The sequence below is a fragment of the Macaca thibetana genome, chromosome 7 (assembly GCF_024542745.1).
Source record: "Macaca thibetana thibetana isolate TM-01 chromosome 7, ASM2454274v1, whole genome shotgun sequence".
In the NCBI taxonomy this organism is placed as follows: Eukaryota; Metazoa; Chordata; class Mammalia; order Primates; family Cercopithecidae; genus Macaca; species Macaca thibetana.
The window spans coordinates 137,296,379-137,314,123 of record NC_065584.1 but is presented as its reverse complement, the minus strand read 5'-3'; the positions used below and the strand labels follow the sequence as shown (position 1 = coordinate 137,314,123).

At 41.6% G+C, this 17,745-nt stretch overlaps 1 protein-coding gene across 5 annotated transcripts in view; it reads left to right on the top strand.

Moving 5' to 3' along the window:
- ARPP19 (cAMP regulated phosphoprotein 19) overlaps positions 1-17,745 on the top strand; it is a 974,666-nt gene that overhangs the window by 541,563 nt on the left and 415,358 nt on the right. The window contains exon 1 of one of the 5 annotated variants that reach the window (XM_050797958.1): positions 10,899-10,902. The exons of the other annotated variants lie outside the window; for them this stretch is intronic. The gene's annotated coding sequence lies outside the window, so the exon portion shown is untranslated. Of the gene's footprint in view, positions 1-10,898; positions 10,903-17,745 lie in introns of those variants that run through there. 5 annotated transcript variants of the gene reach the window in all.

Genomic DNA, 17,745 nt, shown 5'->3' with positions numbered 1-17,745 from the left:
ACCAATGGAAACAGGATAGAGAACTCCAAAATAAATCCATGTATTTACAGCAAACCTCTTTTCAACAAAGTGCCAAGGACACATATTGGGGAAAAGAGAATCTTTTCAATAAATGCTGCTGGGAAAACTGGATATCCACATGCAGAAGAATCTCTCATCTTATACAAAAACAACTCAGACATTTGGATTTAAGACCTAAGTATAAGACCCAAAACTATAAAACAACTGGAGTAAAACACAGGGGAAATGCTTCATTACATTGGTCTGGGCAAGGGTTTTTTGGATAGGACCTCAAAAGCACAGGTAACAAAAGCAAAAACAGACAAATGGGATTACATCAAATGAAAAAGCTTCTGCACAACAAAGGAAACAATCAACAGAGTTAAGAGACAACCTACAGAACAAGAGAAAATATTTGCAACCATGCATCCAACAAAGGGATAATATCTGGTGTTTATGACATAATGGAGTGACTATAGCTAACAACAATGTACCGTATATTTCAAAATAGCTTATAAAAAGAAGGTCTTAAAAGTTATCACCACAAAAAGGTGGTAAAGGTTTGAGGTGATGAACTTGCTAGATTTGATCATTATACGATGTCCACATATATTGAAATGTCACACTGTGCCCTAAAAACATGTACAATTATTTTGTGTCAATTGTAAATAAAATGAAAAATAAATAAATTTTTAAAATTTTAAGTTGTGTTTGTTCCTGAAAAGATAGTCACTTAAGATAAGGGCCAAAAAGGGTTTGTTTGAAAAGGGAGAGTGAATATGTCAATGTAAACTCAAAATGAGAGGCCATAAGTAATTTATCTTTCCAATTAGAATCTTGGCTAAATCATCATCATCACAGCACTCCATGTAGAATTTGAAGACTGCCCAGTTATGTGAGCATTTGAATAGGCTAATGTTCACAGAAGAGATAGATCTACCATCTGCTCAGCTGAACTTTAAGCATTTGAATTATTCCTTAATCAGCAACTCACAATACATGCACACTAGGCTCCCACCAAAGCATATAACTGTGAACTTCCAATCACTAAATTTTTAGGACAAGCAAAATTATAAGACATTAGGCTTACTTCTCTTTTAGTATTGTACCACCTCTACTGGATCAACAGGGCACTTAACCATTAATCTAACTATTGAGGACTGCATCTTGGGATCAAACCACACTATCTAAAATCTGTCTTTCTTACCTTCTTAGCCTCTCACATAATTGCCTTCACTAAATTGTGCTATGGCCTTTCCCTTGCCTTAAATAAAGACATGCTTATAGAAAACAAGTTTCTGAAGTATATTACATTTTTTCCATAAAGTTATTGAGGACATTGTCTATTTAATCACTCCATAGTCTTCATATGTTAATAAGGATGAGAACTATCTTTGAGACTATCTTTGTTTTCCCTGAGGAACAAGTGTATTCCTCCTTCCCCACCCTCAGTACTTTCTCTCATAGGCAATGTAAACATGTAACTCATATCTCTTTGCCTTGGCTACCAGAAAGCTCAGTGTCAACTTCAGTGGGCAAGTATGATATTTTAGTAGAACTGTAAGATCTGCCTGTTTGTGCCCTTTCCCTTCCCCTTTATATTCTATTGTATTCATATTTGGTATAACTTTAATTTTTAATTTTATTTTATTGTACAGTATGTGTTTTATACACTACATCAAATCTCTGAAAAGCAGAGTACAAATTAAAAAAGACTAGAAGAAGCAGAAAAATAACCATTACTTATTAAACACCTTTAAGGCAAGTATTATGAGCTTATACCCACAGAATTGTCATCCTGGCCTCCATAGACTGTCCACATAACCCTAGAGGTGAGCACACTCTGAGACTGAAAAACTAGATTGCTTAACTCTTCCTATATGTTGATGTTTATAGTTGTAAAGGCATAAGCTGAGCTTTCCTGGCTGACACCTTCATTCAGTAACATTATGGAGCACATACCATTTACAGTGTAAGTATTGCAAAGAATGAGACAGTAGAGTGTTTCAGAACACTCTAGAGGCAGACTGCCTGCACCTGAATCCTGGATCTACCATGAACAAGCTCTGTGATCTTGAGCAAGTTGTTCAGCCTCTCTGTGCTTTATTTTCCTCATCTATGTAACGGACTTAATAATAGTATCTATCTCTTAGGATTATGAAAGTTAAATGGGTTAACTGTAGAAGAGTGCCTAGCAATAGCAGGTGCTCTGTGAACTATTATTATCATTATAAAGAATAAAAAGAAGACTGCTGCTGGCCCCAATACTCTCAATGTCTAGTAGGAAGCCAGACACGTAAACAGTTTTTGGTTTTAGGTTTTTGGGGTTTTTTAGTGTCATAAATAAGTACTATAGGAAGTCAAGTATAAACTACCAAGGATACAAAGGATATCATCATTTTTTCTGTGGTTGAGACCCAGCCCATCCAAAAATAATACACTGCCCTTTTATTTACATTCCTGTTGTTTTCTATATGTAGTGTGCATTCAAGATAATTTTCTTCCTCAAATTCCCATCTAACAACATGTGGTGGTTACCATTTTATTGACATTTAATCCCATTGCCCCTATGTAATAGCAACAATTACAGTTTTTTATCCCTGACATTTAGGTTGTCTGAATATTATATGGCTTAAATTGGCACACAAGCTTTAATTGTCTTCAATTGCTGTCTGTCTTTCATTTTTCTGAGTTGAGAACATTTTAGCACCAGAATACACACACTTTTTTACATGTAAGCAAACACACACAGACACACACACACACGGAAGCGTACACACAAAGGCAGTGTCTGGGTGCCATAACTGAACTCGTCCCTGCCCAGGCAATCTGCTTTTTTTTTTTTTTATCATTTCAATCGATTACGCAGCAATCAACTGGACTGATCATGTGGCAGCCCGACCAGGTCATTAAGTTGACTGTGATAATCAGATCAGCTGGGAGACATTTCAGTTCCTTTCTCATCTAGAGGTGGCAGGAGTCTCCCATATCCAAAAATTTTGCAACCCCAAGATAAACATCATTGCATTAAGCCAGTATTTCTTTTTCAGGCCATTCACATAATTTAGATCTAATTGTCATGTTCCCTTTAAGCATCACTCTTTGAAATAAGCACACAGGATATGAAATCAAAACTTGGAATGTAGATGCAACATCTACAGAGACTCTCCTGTTAAATAATGCAGTTGGAAAGAGGCACCACTGAGACAACAAGGCTTCTTGGCTGCTGTATAAAGGGCTGAATTCTGATGATGCTTAATTTCTCAATTCATAATTCCGAAGTCCGTGCAGCAGCTATGTCTAGTTAGCTACGTCTTCATGTCCTGCAGGGTGGTAGGTGCAGCTGGGCAACAGCAGGCTGCTGGTTCGGGTTGATTGTGTGGCCTGGCCTGAAGAGCCTCCTGGGACCTGCAGTGTTCTGCAAATTAAAGTCGGCCTGGCCTGAAGGTCAGCAGCCATCCCCCAGCAGTCACTGGCCGTCCCAGCCCACTGCCCTTGAGAAATTGGTGCACTGCAAAACATATTTGCTCAGATACAGAGAGAAAGCGATTCTTCACCTAATTACATCCATTTGGCTCTGAACGGATAGATCAGGTCTCTTTGTGGGACGAACAAAGCAAGAAGGAGAGGAATGTTTATTTGTTTCTTAAATCTCTCCAGATTTTTCTATACAGAAGCTGTGTAGCTCAAATAAAATAATGAATGTATATGCTTTGTGAATTATGCACGCTATATAAATGAGGGAAAGGGAGAGTGAGCAAAGGGTGGAAAGGGTATGCACCCCACTGTAGGTTTGTCTTACACAAATGGCCTCCCTGAATTCCCATCTACAAATAGCTTCCAACCACAAATGCCTTCTCTCTAGTCTCTGCCAAAATAACAGCCATGCTCTATTATTCAAGGGCTTCTCTGAGTGCTGCTGTTACAGTCTTTCTCGGCTCTTTGAAATATCTTTACACATTTGCAGAGAGAGCTGAGTTTTAGCCAAGCACTTCACATGTAAAATACTTTGTTAACTAGGTTAAATCAGTAGACAGAGAAACCCAGAGGAGTGTTCTAGAAGTACCTATGCAGTAGCTTGAGAACCATAAAACACTAGTGTGCCAGACCATGATGGCAGGGTCAATTGACCTTAAGCCTATTTGGGCAAAACTGCAAAGTAGGTAACATTTCTCTTTGGCCAAAGAGGTTTCCAGAGACTCTATCCTCTGCCCCACTTTCAGCTGGTGTCCAGATGAGTTCCTTCATTCTTTGTCTACTCCTCCCCACCCCCATTCCCACTCCCCCAATTGTGTCCTGTTAGACCATTCACACTAAAATATATGACAGTCCTCTTGGGTTCAGTTATATTGTAATAGAGATAAATATTAAAGAGATGAAGTTCTACACAGAATTTCAGGCCTTGATCATGGATGAATGTAGAGTCATATGAGCCTTTCTGACATCCCTAAACATCCTACCCCGTTGGAGGCTGCCAATTTCTCTGTCAGTGCTGTGCCCTCGTGGCTGACGCTTTTTTTGAACAGCCATGAAGAGGGCTGATTTAGAAATTATCTTGAGCATAATATTTGATCCAGGAGCCCTATGGAAACATGATACTGGAGAAACAAGGAGGACGAAGAGCTGAGAGTGAGAGCAAGCTTTCACCCCAATTCCACCAAATTCATCAGAAAAGTGAGGGTGTTTATTACCATCTATTGACCGCAGAGCACCTTGCAGAAGGCAGTGGAAGCCTGTCTCAGAAAGACTTTCAAATCTTCAGATTAAAGGGATGGTACAGTTTAAGAACAAAGAGATACAAAGCCCTAATGAACAGTATAAAATATTATCACCATTCTAGTTTCTGGTCTTTAAGAGAGAACCACAGCTTTTCTAGTTATTTTATCTTAATTTTCAAGCAGTCCTAGCTGAATTGTTAATTTATTTCCAAGATCATGTCATTAGTTACAAGGTTAACATTCAAATAAGCAGAGGAGAAGAAAGAAAAACAAACTGGTGGAAGAAAAATGGACCCCCTGACCTTTAGGAAGCATTTGGTTTGAAAAGCACCCTTTCATTCCAGCTGATGGTGTAAACACACAGATGTGGGGAATGGTCTCTTCACTTTCACCCCACAAGTTTAGGGTTTGTCTGACTCTCCCACCCTGGGTTGGGCCAAACATCTGTGGGGCCCTGACATGGAAGTACTGTCTCTTCTGTTAGCCTCACTATATGGAATAGTCAACTTATTCTTGGTGAGTCCTTCATAAGCCCCTGAAAATAGAGGTTTGTCTTGTTGGAGAGTCATTAATTTGGCCTTAACTTTAAAAAAAGTTGATTCAAACAACAATCTGTACTTATATTCAGTTCAGAAAACTCTATACTAAAAAAGAAAAGCAGGAAAGAAGGAAGAAGGGGAAAAAGGAAGGAAAAAAGCAATGTGGATGTGTGTTATGGACATCCACACAGTATACTTAGTTGAATTGAAGCATATTAACTAATCTTCTCCACCATGTTCTACTGTTGGAGTCACTCCTAGATCATCCAAAGTTGTATTCAATTTTTAAAAGGAGAAAAGAAGGGAAAAAACTAGGCTGACTTTTTAGATTCTATCATTAACTGTGGTAAAGGAATGGTTTTTCAGCCCCTAGATAGCTAAGGGCACTTCATAATAGAATCCAGCGCCTTTCACCCCTAAATCACTGATTTGAATCCAACCTAGGTCACTATTGACAGAATGTTATTACCTCTAGGTGCTGTCTGGTGGCCCATGTGGAATGAGTTGATGGTCTCTGTCCTGTTCCATGTGGACAGTTGCCCATGTCACCTCATTGTCAGTTTCAAACGAGAAGCCAAGGAGTTAATGGATGTGGCGCCTGAGCCCCCTCACACTGCAAGGTGGTGCCCTCCAGGTCAGAGTGGAGGACACTGGCTGCGATGTGTGAAGCTGGGCCCCGATCTCCCTCATCACTTTCCAGGACATCAATCCATCTCGTTGTTCCACAATCACCTTTGCTAGGGACAAAGAATAAAAAAAAAAAAAAAACAAGGCTGGGATTTTAGCCAGGATTTGTTTTCATTCTTCCTGGCAAGAGAGGCTCCAGTGATGCATTCAGCGTATATGAACTTCCAGCTCATGATCCTAATCAGAAAAACTGAAATTGTAACACCACAGCAAAGCCATATGAATATTCAGTTTGCAAACCAAATGTTATTGGATTATGTTTTCTACTTCCTTTGCTGTAATAGGTTTTGTTGCAGAATAAAAGATCTGAGTTCAGCCAGAGCCACAAGCACATACTAGAATTTCTATTCAAGAGGACAAAGACACACATATTTGAGAAAGGCCATGTATACTCCATGACTGCACACATGACTCCTACCTGGATGAAACTTTAGAAATCATGTAATTCAAACCCATCTCTTTTTTTTGTTTTCAATGAGCAAAATGACATCCACACAGGCAAAGCACTTTGTTCAAGGTCACACAGTGGGAAACAACACGATTCATTCCAAAATCCTCTAATCCTGAATTCAGAATTCAGAAGGTCTGCAGTGCTCTTCCACGGAGGCATTTATTTCTTTTCATTTAGCAGGTGTTTGTTGAGCACTTCCTGTGAGCCGGACTGTCTTCCAGGACCTGTGGGGAGTAGTGGGGGGATGGATACAAGAAGAAGAAAGCGAAACTTTCCCAGTTCAGCAGGTAGACAGAACCTGGCATAGTGAGATGTCAATAAACAAGAACAAAAGAATGAATGAATGAATGAATGAATGAATGAATGAATGAATGAATGTTTGAAGATAGGGGTTATTTTCTGCTTGGTGTTACCAGAAACATCCCAAGACAAAGATTGGAGTACAAGTAGTTTATTTGGCAGGAGAAGTCAGGAAGCAGTGGTAGAGGAGAGGGAAAGTGAAAGAGGAAGGAGATGAATGGCATACAGAGGGCATCAGTGAACACAGATTGCTGCTGAGGGCAACTGGGGCTCAGTCCCACTTGGAACTTCTGAGAGACAGTGAGAAATTCCTCAGGGCCAGAACATCATACAAGGTGAGGATGCTGGGATACATGTTCAGCAACTCCCACTCATCATTGACCAAGGGCTATACATGCAAAGTATTAACCTCCAGCACTCCTGGCCTTCTTATGCGGCAGCAAAGCACACTCCTGCAGCCACCGACAGCCTCAGTAGGAAGCCATCAGCCTTTTTAGAACATGAGTGTGGAGGGGGTGTGAGCAGGACACCAGTAGCTTCTACTATCAGGATTTGTTATCTTGTTTAAGAATAGATCTAACATTTAGAAGTTATCTTTGCTTATTACTATAAGGAGCAAAGATGGAGGGTTCAGAGAAGACATGTAACATGGGCAGCAATAGCTGTGTGTGCTCAGTACAGGGTCAAGTACAGAAGAAGGTGCTGCTCACATGGCCTGGCTCTCAGCATTGTCAATTTCTTCCCCTTTACATTGGCAACCAGCAATTCAGTGTGATCCTGTCTCCCACCTCTTTGCCTCTCTGCTCTGCTGCCTCCTCTGTAATAGCTTCTTTGCAGAACTTCTTCCTGCAAAAGCCCTTTCCTGCTCCCCTCCCAGCTACCACTCTCTCCACCTTATCGTCTTGCTCTCTGAGTGCCCAGAACTGAAGTTTCTCCCTCACACTTTATCCTCCAAATTGTCTTCCTATATTTTCATCTCCTCCCCATATTCACGGCAACAAATTGGAATTTGTCTCTGAATAGCAGCAGACAATAGTTTCTCAAGAGAGTTAGTGAATAAACCAATCACTACATTACTAAGTCAAGATGCTAGCAGTGCACATAGGAGGACAGGCCAGACACTGAACTGAGAATTTCATAGCAACTTTCAGTCCAATTCCTGAAGAAAATTAGACAAACCCCACAGCCTTCAGGAATCAGCTGAGTTCCAATGATGTTTGCTAGTAAAATGAAGTAGAAAGCCCCTTGGAATTCTTGTGACCAAGCACTATGCAATTCCCAGAATCTTCCCCTGGCTTCAATTTCCCTAAAAAACTGTCTCAGTAATGTACACAGTGCAGCAAGATTGCTAAGTGCACAGACATTAAAATAAAGTTCAGGGAGGGAAATCTGCTTCACAGGATGTCAGTGAAAATGAGGAATTGTCTTGTGTTTCCCTCTTGGGCAAACCATAAGGATTTTGGAGGAGAAAGGTCATACAGAAATGGATGTAAGAATTTTTTACATTATTTTCTTTTGCGGTGGGGGTAAGGGACTCCCAATAGTTAAAAAGGGCCTATTGTGTGTAAGGAGATATTCCAGGTGCTTTACATATTAACTCATTTAATCTTAATAAAAACTTACAGATAATAAGTGGCAATATTTATTGAGGTAGTATTCTGGACACAATGCTAACCTTACTTCAGTATACAATCTTGCTCAATTCTCACAATACCATGTAAGATAGGTACAATTATTCTCTTCATTTACTCATGCATAAAGTGAGGATTTGTTACGGTCTATAATCATCCCAAAATTACACATCTCACTTGGAACCACTGGTTCAGGGATCCACATGATTGACCGACTCTGTAAGCCATTCAGTTTCTACTGTATCTCTACTGTCATGTGGGCAGCCCCGTGATCTTTCACCCAGGAATCTTCTCTACCTCATGACCAGGTGCCACCAGTGTCATGAGGTAAGGGAGAATTTGGTTACCTTCAGAGAAATCCACTTCAGAAAGTTTGGGACATAGACCACCAAAGACCTTGTTTCTTTTTTTTTTTTTTTTTTGAGACGGAGTCTCGCTCTGTCGCCCAGGCTGGAGTGCAGTGGCCAGATCTCAGCTCACTGCAAGCTCCGCCTCCCGGGTTCCCGCCATTCTCCTGCCTCAGCCTCCCGAGTAGCTGGGACTACAGGCACCTGCCACCTCGCCCAGCTAGTTTTTTTGTATTTTTTAGTGGAGACGGGGTTTCACCGTGTTAGCCAGGATGGTCTTGATCTCCTGACCTCGTGATCCGCCCGCCTCGGCCTCCCAAAGTGCTGGGATTACAGGCTTGAGCCACCGCACCCGGCTGACCTTGTTTCTTTATTAATCCATGGATCTGGCATCCATGAATATCCAAGGCTTGAGATTTTACACACCAGAAAGTCACTTCTGGTCTTCATTATCACTTTCACAATTCCACGAAGGTCAAGTCAGTGAGAAGAAGTATTTTCCTCTACTTCTGCAAACCACAGTCTTCTGCTGGAGGCAGGATGAGATCTGCAGAATCCGCAGAAGTAGCTTTGTGCATAGCTCTTAATACCGGGCCCAAGTCTGCAGGGACTGTGAAATGAGAGCAGCGCAAGAAGGCACAAGAGAAGGCCCAAGATGCACAGGTAGCTCAGGAGAGACATAAACATTTCTCACCTGAGGGACAGATGGCTAAGGCGGTTTTGTGTTGACCCTGAGAAAGCCCCAGCTCTAATCAACAGAGCCCACAAATGCTGTAATAGTATAGCGAACATCTTGGAAAATAAGTTGGGTCCAAAACTCAAAAACAAAGCTTTCTGGATGCTTGCTAGTCTCACGACCTCAACCATGGTGGTAATTGAAAGCCCACAGCCCTAGCCATCTGAACCATTCTCTGCTTTTAATTTAAAGCATGTGCAAAGTTCAAATTACAATCTGGATAGGCCTCAAAAGGTGATTTGGACTTGCATTTCCCAAGGACACAGCATTGCTAGTAAAAATTATCAGGGCTGCCCATGAAAGCCAACGTAACCATCATCTATGGCACACAACTTCCTTAACAGCAGATTTCGAGCTTCCATTTGGGATGATGAGAATATGTCTTCTGCTGACCACACCCCCAGAGCAGACACGCATAGAGCAGAGCTCCCACTGTAGACGGAGGGTTCACCAGTGGGTCCATCAACAGCACCTCCTCCCCAGCAGCCGCCAGGTTCCACATGCAAAGCAGGGAGCGGGAAGGGTGGGGAGCAACCACCCCAGCATGTGGTGAAGAGGCACCTGAGGGGTCACAGAATTGGGAGGCAAATGGTGGGAGGTGGATGATTTCACCTCTCATTTGCAATATGTGGGTGATGTACAGGGCTCCAGTGAGGATTAAACAAGAGACTGGATGGAAAGTTGTCTAGCATGGCATATGGCACTTGGTATACAACAAATACATGTTTATTAAGAGCATATTTGCATTGCCAAAGAAAAATTTTATATGATAATCATAATCACAATGCTTTATATTCATGCACCATTTCTCATTTCTTAAAACAGTTCTGAATATTTGAACTCCAATCTTTGCAACGGTCTTCAGGGTGGGTATTAACATGATTACTATTTTACAGATGAGGAAACAGAAGCTCAAGGTGGCAGGCACCGTGACTTGCCCAAGGCCACACATGGAGAAAGCCCAGGTACTTCTGAGTCTACCCTGCAGGGGAATCAATCATACATTCCTTGGCTTACTACTGTAATGACTGGAAACAGTACCATGTGACCTCTCATTGTCAAAGCAAGAATGCAATGGGCAGTCACCACCTTCCCGAGTGCCACAAATTTGCCTTGCAGAGAAAGCAGAGTTAAGTGAGAACAATGATGAAGTGGAACAAAGGCATTCGCTAGAACTCAGCCCTCTGGCTTTTTCTTCTACTCTCAATCCCTACATAGCAGTAAAGATGACTGACCCTGACACTCCCCTCACTGGCCTTCCGTTTACTCCCAGAGACAACCCAGCTCGTTATCTGAACACCCACACCTCTTCCTTCAATATCCAGGCTAGGGAAAAAAAAAAAAAAAGCTTCAGAAAATAGTTCATCTGCTAACCCAACCCTCTCCCCACTTTCTAGAAGTCAGCAAAGCCTGCAAATTTCTCCAAGAGCCTATTCCCATCTTTAATTTTCCCAGTGTTTTCCTGGCTGTGCCACAGGCAGACAAGGTTGGGGATAAGGGTCAGGGATGAACAGAGCCTCCGGTCATTATCCCAGACCACAGTACTCAGCTCGGTCACCACCTCTAGTCGTGCACATATTTTAAAGCCGAGACTCTTTCATCCATTTGACCTTTCTGTTCCCATCAGCCTCGGACCATTACCATGCCTGGCCACACGTTTACGGAGGAGGGAAACAGGAACCTCTTTTGTCTGTCTGCTTTATCAACCACAGTCACAAAAAAGTCTACTCCGAACAAAGATGTTCTCTGTACCCTTCACCTGGCACATAATGCTGGCAAGAAAAAGTGTATTTAATGGTGAGAAAGGAAAAAACAGAGCTGAAAGAGGCAGCCGCCAAACGAACGCCATGCCACTTTCCCTTTCTGGCTCCTTACTGCAGGCCGCCCTGTAATGGTCGACAACACACACAAAGAGGTACACATTGTTTCTGGGGCTAAACATTAAAACAAAGGCAGTCCAAAGCTGGTTAATTCTTTGAATGAGACAAACATAAATGGCGCATGGATGTGCAGTAAGGTGTAAAAAAGGAAGTGAGATGCATTAGAACCAAGAGTGCATAATGTATTATCAACAGCTCTGCGGCTTTGATGGGCGAAGGCTTTTATACAGACGCCGTATTGATAGGTATTTCAACCAGCAGTAAAAAACCGTTCTTGACATTCATCTATAGGGAAAAATATCCATGTACTCTTGGCTGTAGGACCAATTAGTCTGTGAAAGCAGCGGGGTGGGGGGACAGAATATAAATGCAGGATGCATCCGCACTTGATTACTCTAATGAAATGTCCATTGATTCCTATAGATTAATGTGAGAAGAACAGCAGCTGCAGAGTGGCTAACACCTCCAGGTCAGCGGCTGTGTGTGAGGGTGTGCGTGTGTGCATGTGTGTGTGCACACCCCCACAAGTCTTATGCCTTAGAGAAGAGAGAAATTCGAAGAGAAGGGTGTGTGTGGGTAGGTGAGACTGATTGTACTGGACAGAATCAAGGAAAGGAAGGGTCTTGTTCCTTTTGAGGAGGGGAGAACGAGGAGTGACTGTGTGTGTCACTGGACAATAGGAACCTAGCTCGGCTACTTTCTGGGACAGGGGATGCGAGCTCCACTTCCCTCCCCTCTGCCCTCTTTCCCACCCACATTTGACTTTGCTGTAAGGGGGACAGAGAGTTCACAGGTCACCTAGTTTGGTTCCATTAATTTCATATGGCCTTTAATCACCCAGAGCAAATGTGGAGTTCAAAGATGGCTCTCGGCCAACTCACTGGTGCTCACCCTCCACCCCAGTACTGAAATCCTGCTGCTTGCCCAAGCCAATATTATGCCTTGGGTAAATGTGCCAAACTACATAATAAATACATCTGCCAAGCTCAAAGGACCCAACCCCTCCCTGGGTAATTACTAGAGCACTATTCTACCCCTCCCGGACTTGGCATCAATTTAAATTCTAGATCGCAAGAGCAAGAATGTTTAAAGGGTGCTTACCTCATCATGAAGCAAACAGCTCTCCGATGGCTACAAAGACCTCCTTTAGTCAATGCTATCTTTACCGCCTTGCAACAAAAGGTCTGAGGTCTGCTCAGTGTTTTACCTAACATCTCCCCTGGCAGTATCAGTGCACAAAAAAACATTTACATAAAAATTTCAATTTGCTAGTATGTCTTTGCCCCACCTGGTTCACAACAATGTCTACTTACAGAAAAGGGAGTAGTGGAAAAGTCTGAGAACCAGGAGACCTCTGCCTGCAAGCATTCAGCAGCTTCGGAGGTGCTCTGAGAAAAACCAAATCTGCTGCATATTCCCCAAAAATGAATTTGAGGTTTCCGGACACACGCACAAGGTTATCTGCAGAACAGCAAAGATAGAAAAACTAGTGAGAAGCAGTCACCCTGGCAATCTTTTCACACCCAGAGAGGAACTTCTCCAGCAAGATAATTCAAGAACCAGTGAAGATGAGTCACATCTAAGCCCGGTAAGTTAGGAACTAGCAGGTTCAGTGTTCACAGTCATGTTCTTCTGGCTTCTTTAGAGGACTTGAAAGGCCAGTCAGAACATGCTGATCACTCTTATTTCTGTTTCTCTGAATCCTTATTTGTTAAAGATAAGAAGAAAAGAGACTCTTCACTGGGGAGCTAAGAAAATGAATGACCAGGGCAGAATGCATCAGCAAAGCTGCTAGTTCAGTACCAAGCATGGATAGTTCCTGCATATTTTACCACAAAATGTATATGTTCAACATCTGTATAATTGCTCAGTTTATTATATTAACTTGGTTTTAGGTATGGTCGGACACAGATCCTTGAACTGGAATTTTATGGAGAGAGAGAGAGAATAAGTAGATGCCAAAACTCTATGTGTGCACCAAATCTGATTGATTAATGTATAGATAGACGCCTAGTTTAAAAAAAAAAAAAAAAAAAAAAAAAAAAAAAAAAAAAAAACAGTCTTGTTCTGTCACCCGGGCTGGAGTGCAGTGGCACTATCTCAGCTCACAGAAATCTCCACCTCCCAGGTTCAAGCAATTCTTGTGCCTCAGCCTCCTGAGTAGCTGGGATATTCGTTTTTTGGTTTTTTGTTGTTTGTTTTTTGTAGAGACGTTGTTTCACCATGTTATCCAGGCTGGTCTTGAACTCCTGGCCTCAAGTGATCTGCCTGCCTCTGCCTCCCAAAGTGCTGGGATTATAGGCGTGAGCCACTGCACCCAGTTTAGATGCATAATTTTAAATGCAAATAGGCTATAGTCATCTTCTGATTGCTCTCCAGCTAAGACGAGTCTTTCCAGTTTTCCAAGTCTCCTTCACCTGTTGGCACCATATAAGTCTGTGTTTTAAGGACTACAGGCCTAACGCTCTTTTTTTATTGAGAAGCTGCAGAACTCTAACCGGTGGTTCAATAAATTGTATTACATCCCCCTCGCACTGAATGCCCTACATGCTATGGCTTTCCATGTGTAATTGCAAGCTGTTATTAGCCCTGAGCTGTGTCCGTTACTGGCCACACTCTTGCTGAGCGGTCAATTTTTTCCCCTGCCATTTCCTTTGCTCACACCATGCTGACCACGTTGGCCAGAGGCGGCCCGAGGTTTATAGTGCAGCATTGATTTTTCTTTTCTCTCAATACTGACAGAATCATAGATCCAAGGCAAATAAAGAAATGCATTCTGGGGTGATGAAATGTCTTTCATTCAGGCTGGATTGAATCAAAGCCCATCACAGAAATGTAGGGCTCTGAAATGCTAGAGAAGCTCGTGCCTCAAATTGTGGAAAAATAAATTTTATGTTTTCTCCACTTTCCTTCGGATTCGTAAATCATTGGGGACACAGATAGTCCAACCAGTGACCAAACTTGGGAAATGGGGGCATTGTAAACAAAGAGTCTCTATTACCACCTTCATTAATTAGGTTATTGTCTGTAATTCTGTTTTGTAGGATAGTCATTTATTAGCTTAAGTAACACCCAGAGTCTTCCACAGAGCTATCCTACTATAAAAATATTGACTGAGGCTCAGCCTTTGCTAAGAAATGCAAGATAGCAATTCACACGGATTTGTGAATTTCAAGCTTGTTGCCTATTAGGGAGGGGCAACAATGACTGACTGCAATAAATTGAGGCAATCTTCTTTCAAATAACTCAAGTTGACACTTGGTGAAGTATAAATATGACCTTCACTAATTAATTTGGTGATATTCATACCTTGTTTATAGACATTAATCCAAGTTTGATCTTTAGCACACACCAGAGTATATGCTCAGAGAGACGGTAAGATATTCAATGGAAAGACTCCTAGAGCAGGAAGTCAGGACATCTGAATTTTCATCTTTGCTTTTTTCCATTAACAACAAACTGTTAGCCTGAACACATTACTGCACCTCTCCTGGCTTTGTTACTTCATCTGCAAAATAAAGATGGTAATATTGACTATGGGTGGTTTTGGTGGTTCAATGGAGCGATGTATGGGAAGTGACTGGTACAGAGCCTGGCACATGTCGTTCATTTGTGCCTTGTGTGTGGCTGAGTGCTAACTATGTGTAGGCAACAAGGTAGACACTAACCATATAACAGTAAACAAAGCTGACTCCTGCCTTTGTGGAGACTGTAGGCTGGTGGACATCACACTCATATAAGGTGCTCAAAATGACTGCTAGATTATGATTATTATTATTAGTTGTAGTGCTGAGTTTTATAAATGAAGGAGGTGGGATGCATGAACTTAGGTCCTTTCCAGCTCTCAGGCCCTATAATCCATGATCAATAATAACTATCTGTGTGTGTATATTTGCATGCGTATCTGATTATATGTATAATTAGTATGCAGAAATGGTTTGCACTTAAGCAGATCTATCTGCCAAATGGCTCATTCTCGATGTCCGAGTTTGGGACCATTCAAAACTATGTGTATATTTATTTGTTTTCCATTCTGCCTAATTCGAAAACTAAAATAGTGCTTCATTTAAAATGCAAATTGAAGTTTCCCAGAATGCACAAAAAATAACCCACATTATTTTAATCCATCTGAACATTAAATCCAGGTCCCCAAAACCTAAAAATATTACAAGTATAGCCATTAAGTTTGACTATTAAAGGTATGTAGAGATATCAAGTATCATCTGTGGTTTCTGGTGATCTTAAAGACTAGACACCTTTCTATGACATTTACGGTTTTTTTCTTGACCCAATCAACATCTTGTAGACATTTAAGTTTTAGGGAGAAGAAAGTTTATGTTATTTTAGATTTATCCCAGGTGGCTGGCACATAATAGGTGCTTTATCAATGTGAATCAACCAGTCAATGAATGTCCCAATCAGTCAGGCAGTCAGGCTCTGTTTTAGGTCCTGGAAAAATCTCTATAATTCCTTGGGCTTTGGAAAACATGAATGCAGGAACCCATGGGAGAGGAGAAATTCCATACATCAGAAATGCCTGGTATCTTCTCTCTATACCAACTGGAAATAAAGAAGGAAGCAAGGCTTTTCATCTTTGCTTCTGACTGACTCTGTGTCTCAAATTGTCCTCTAGGAAGAATGGCCTCTTTATTTTGTTTGGTTTTTAAATATCAAAGGAATATCTCTTTCAATGTTTATTGACACATAAGCTGGTTTTGAAGAGCCTTTACCTTTTTTCTGAATTTGGACAGTGACAGGTCACCCCTTTGAACATCTATTTGATTTTCTACATGTAACATAATTCCAATGGCTGAAGTAGAATTATAAGCTTAAATTGCAATGCTTATAAAATGCTAATATGTATAAAATGCACTTCTTCTGTTTTTCAGACGATCTAGTCAATTATAAAAGCCATTACTCACACAAGGTACATACGGCAATTTAGCACTGTTCTTAATTCCAGACTCTACTATTCTTAGGTAATTTATGTAAAGTATATGTTATAATCACTTAAGCCAGGAAATACTCTGCTCAGTTCTACCTTTGGTCCTGAGGAATGTGCATTCAACAAGCATTTTCTAAGCACCCCAGGACATGACAGGGTCTGGATCTCTGCCTTCCTGGAGATCCCTGAGGAAACAAACCCAGCAAAAGTTCAAGATTCAGCCAATGGGGGCCATAATAGAGGACGTGCCCAAGAATGTGGAGGCCTAAGGTACAGTTTGCATCTGGAGTGAGAGGCATGGGCCAGAAAAGGCTTCCCAGGCATTTCTGAGATGAGATTTGAAGGAAGAATAGGACCAAGGGGCAACAGAACTTGAAGCAATCTGCAAAGGAGGAGGAAGAGTCCACAGGAGTCAAGGGAATATGTTCCTTGATTTCAAGGTGGGTATTCTTTTGTATTCACGCCCTAGAATGTCCCAGAGCTGCTCAGAAGAACATTCAAAAATGTTACAGTGCTGGGAGGGAGAACATTCCAGGCTGTGGGATGGGAGTGTGTGAAAGAAAAGACCACACATCTTGTGATTTCTGCTGCTCAACACAGCGGGAACCTATGAGTGGGTCCCTCCAACACTTCCACATGTGGAGAGTTGCCCACCCGCAGTTCAGAATCTCAGGGGTCCACATCCCTACAAGCGTTTCCCCACAGACCCAGCCTCACCCAGCAGGCTCTCGGAATTGTGGCAATGGCCTTGTGGGGCATCTGAAAAGACAAGACCCATCTGTGACTGCTCAGGGTGAATGAGACTCAAGTGGGCGCAACAAGGCTCAGCTTCCATCCACCTCAATGGTCGGGGCTGGGAATGGGATGAAGGGAACAAGGCAGAGAGAGATAAAGTCAGCTTTGGTAAGGAGAGAAAGACAGACCTAGAGTCAACCTGAAGTCAGGAGGGCAAAGAAAATTCACCCTGAAAACTTACCCTGTCGACTCCCAGGAGTGGTCTAACAGTGCACGTTTATCACTCACCTTAAATCAAATCAATTCTGATTTGCGAGAACATCAGTTGTTTGAAGAGATAGGTGACTTCGCCGATACATTCTTGCTTATCTTTCTCACTGACTAAATTAGTAAATTTAACTACAATAGGAAGAAAAAAACTTCAGGGATTTGGCAAGTAAAAAATATTTGGGTGGATCAAAAGATTTGAATGAAATATTCATTTTGTGTGTGTGTGTGTGTGTGTGTGTGTGTGTGTGTGTGTGTCTAGGGCTGCACAGATAAAGTATTTTCCAACTCTACAGGAAACTTCAAGTCATCTAAGGCGTGAATCATGCCAGCATATTAGGTGCCAAAAACCAGTGCAAAACATTAAAAGTGTATGAAGGATTGTTATTAATATTATTATGATAATACAGTAACTATTTAGGAGCAAGATGGATTTAAATTTTTTAATTGCACGGAATTGTTCTTGCACTGGTCCCTTTTAGAAATTTTCAGAGTTAAGAACTTCCCAG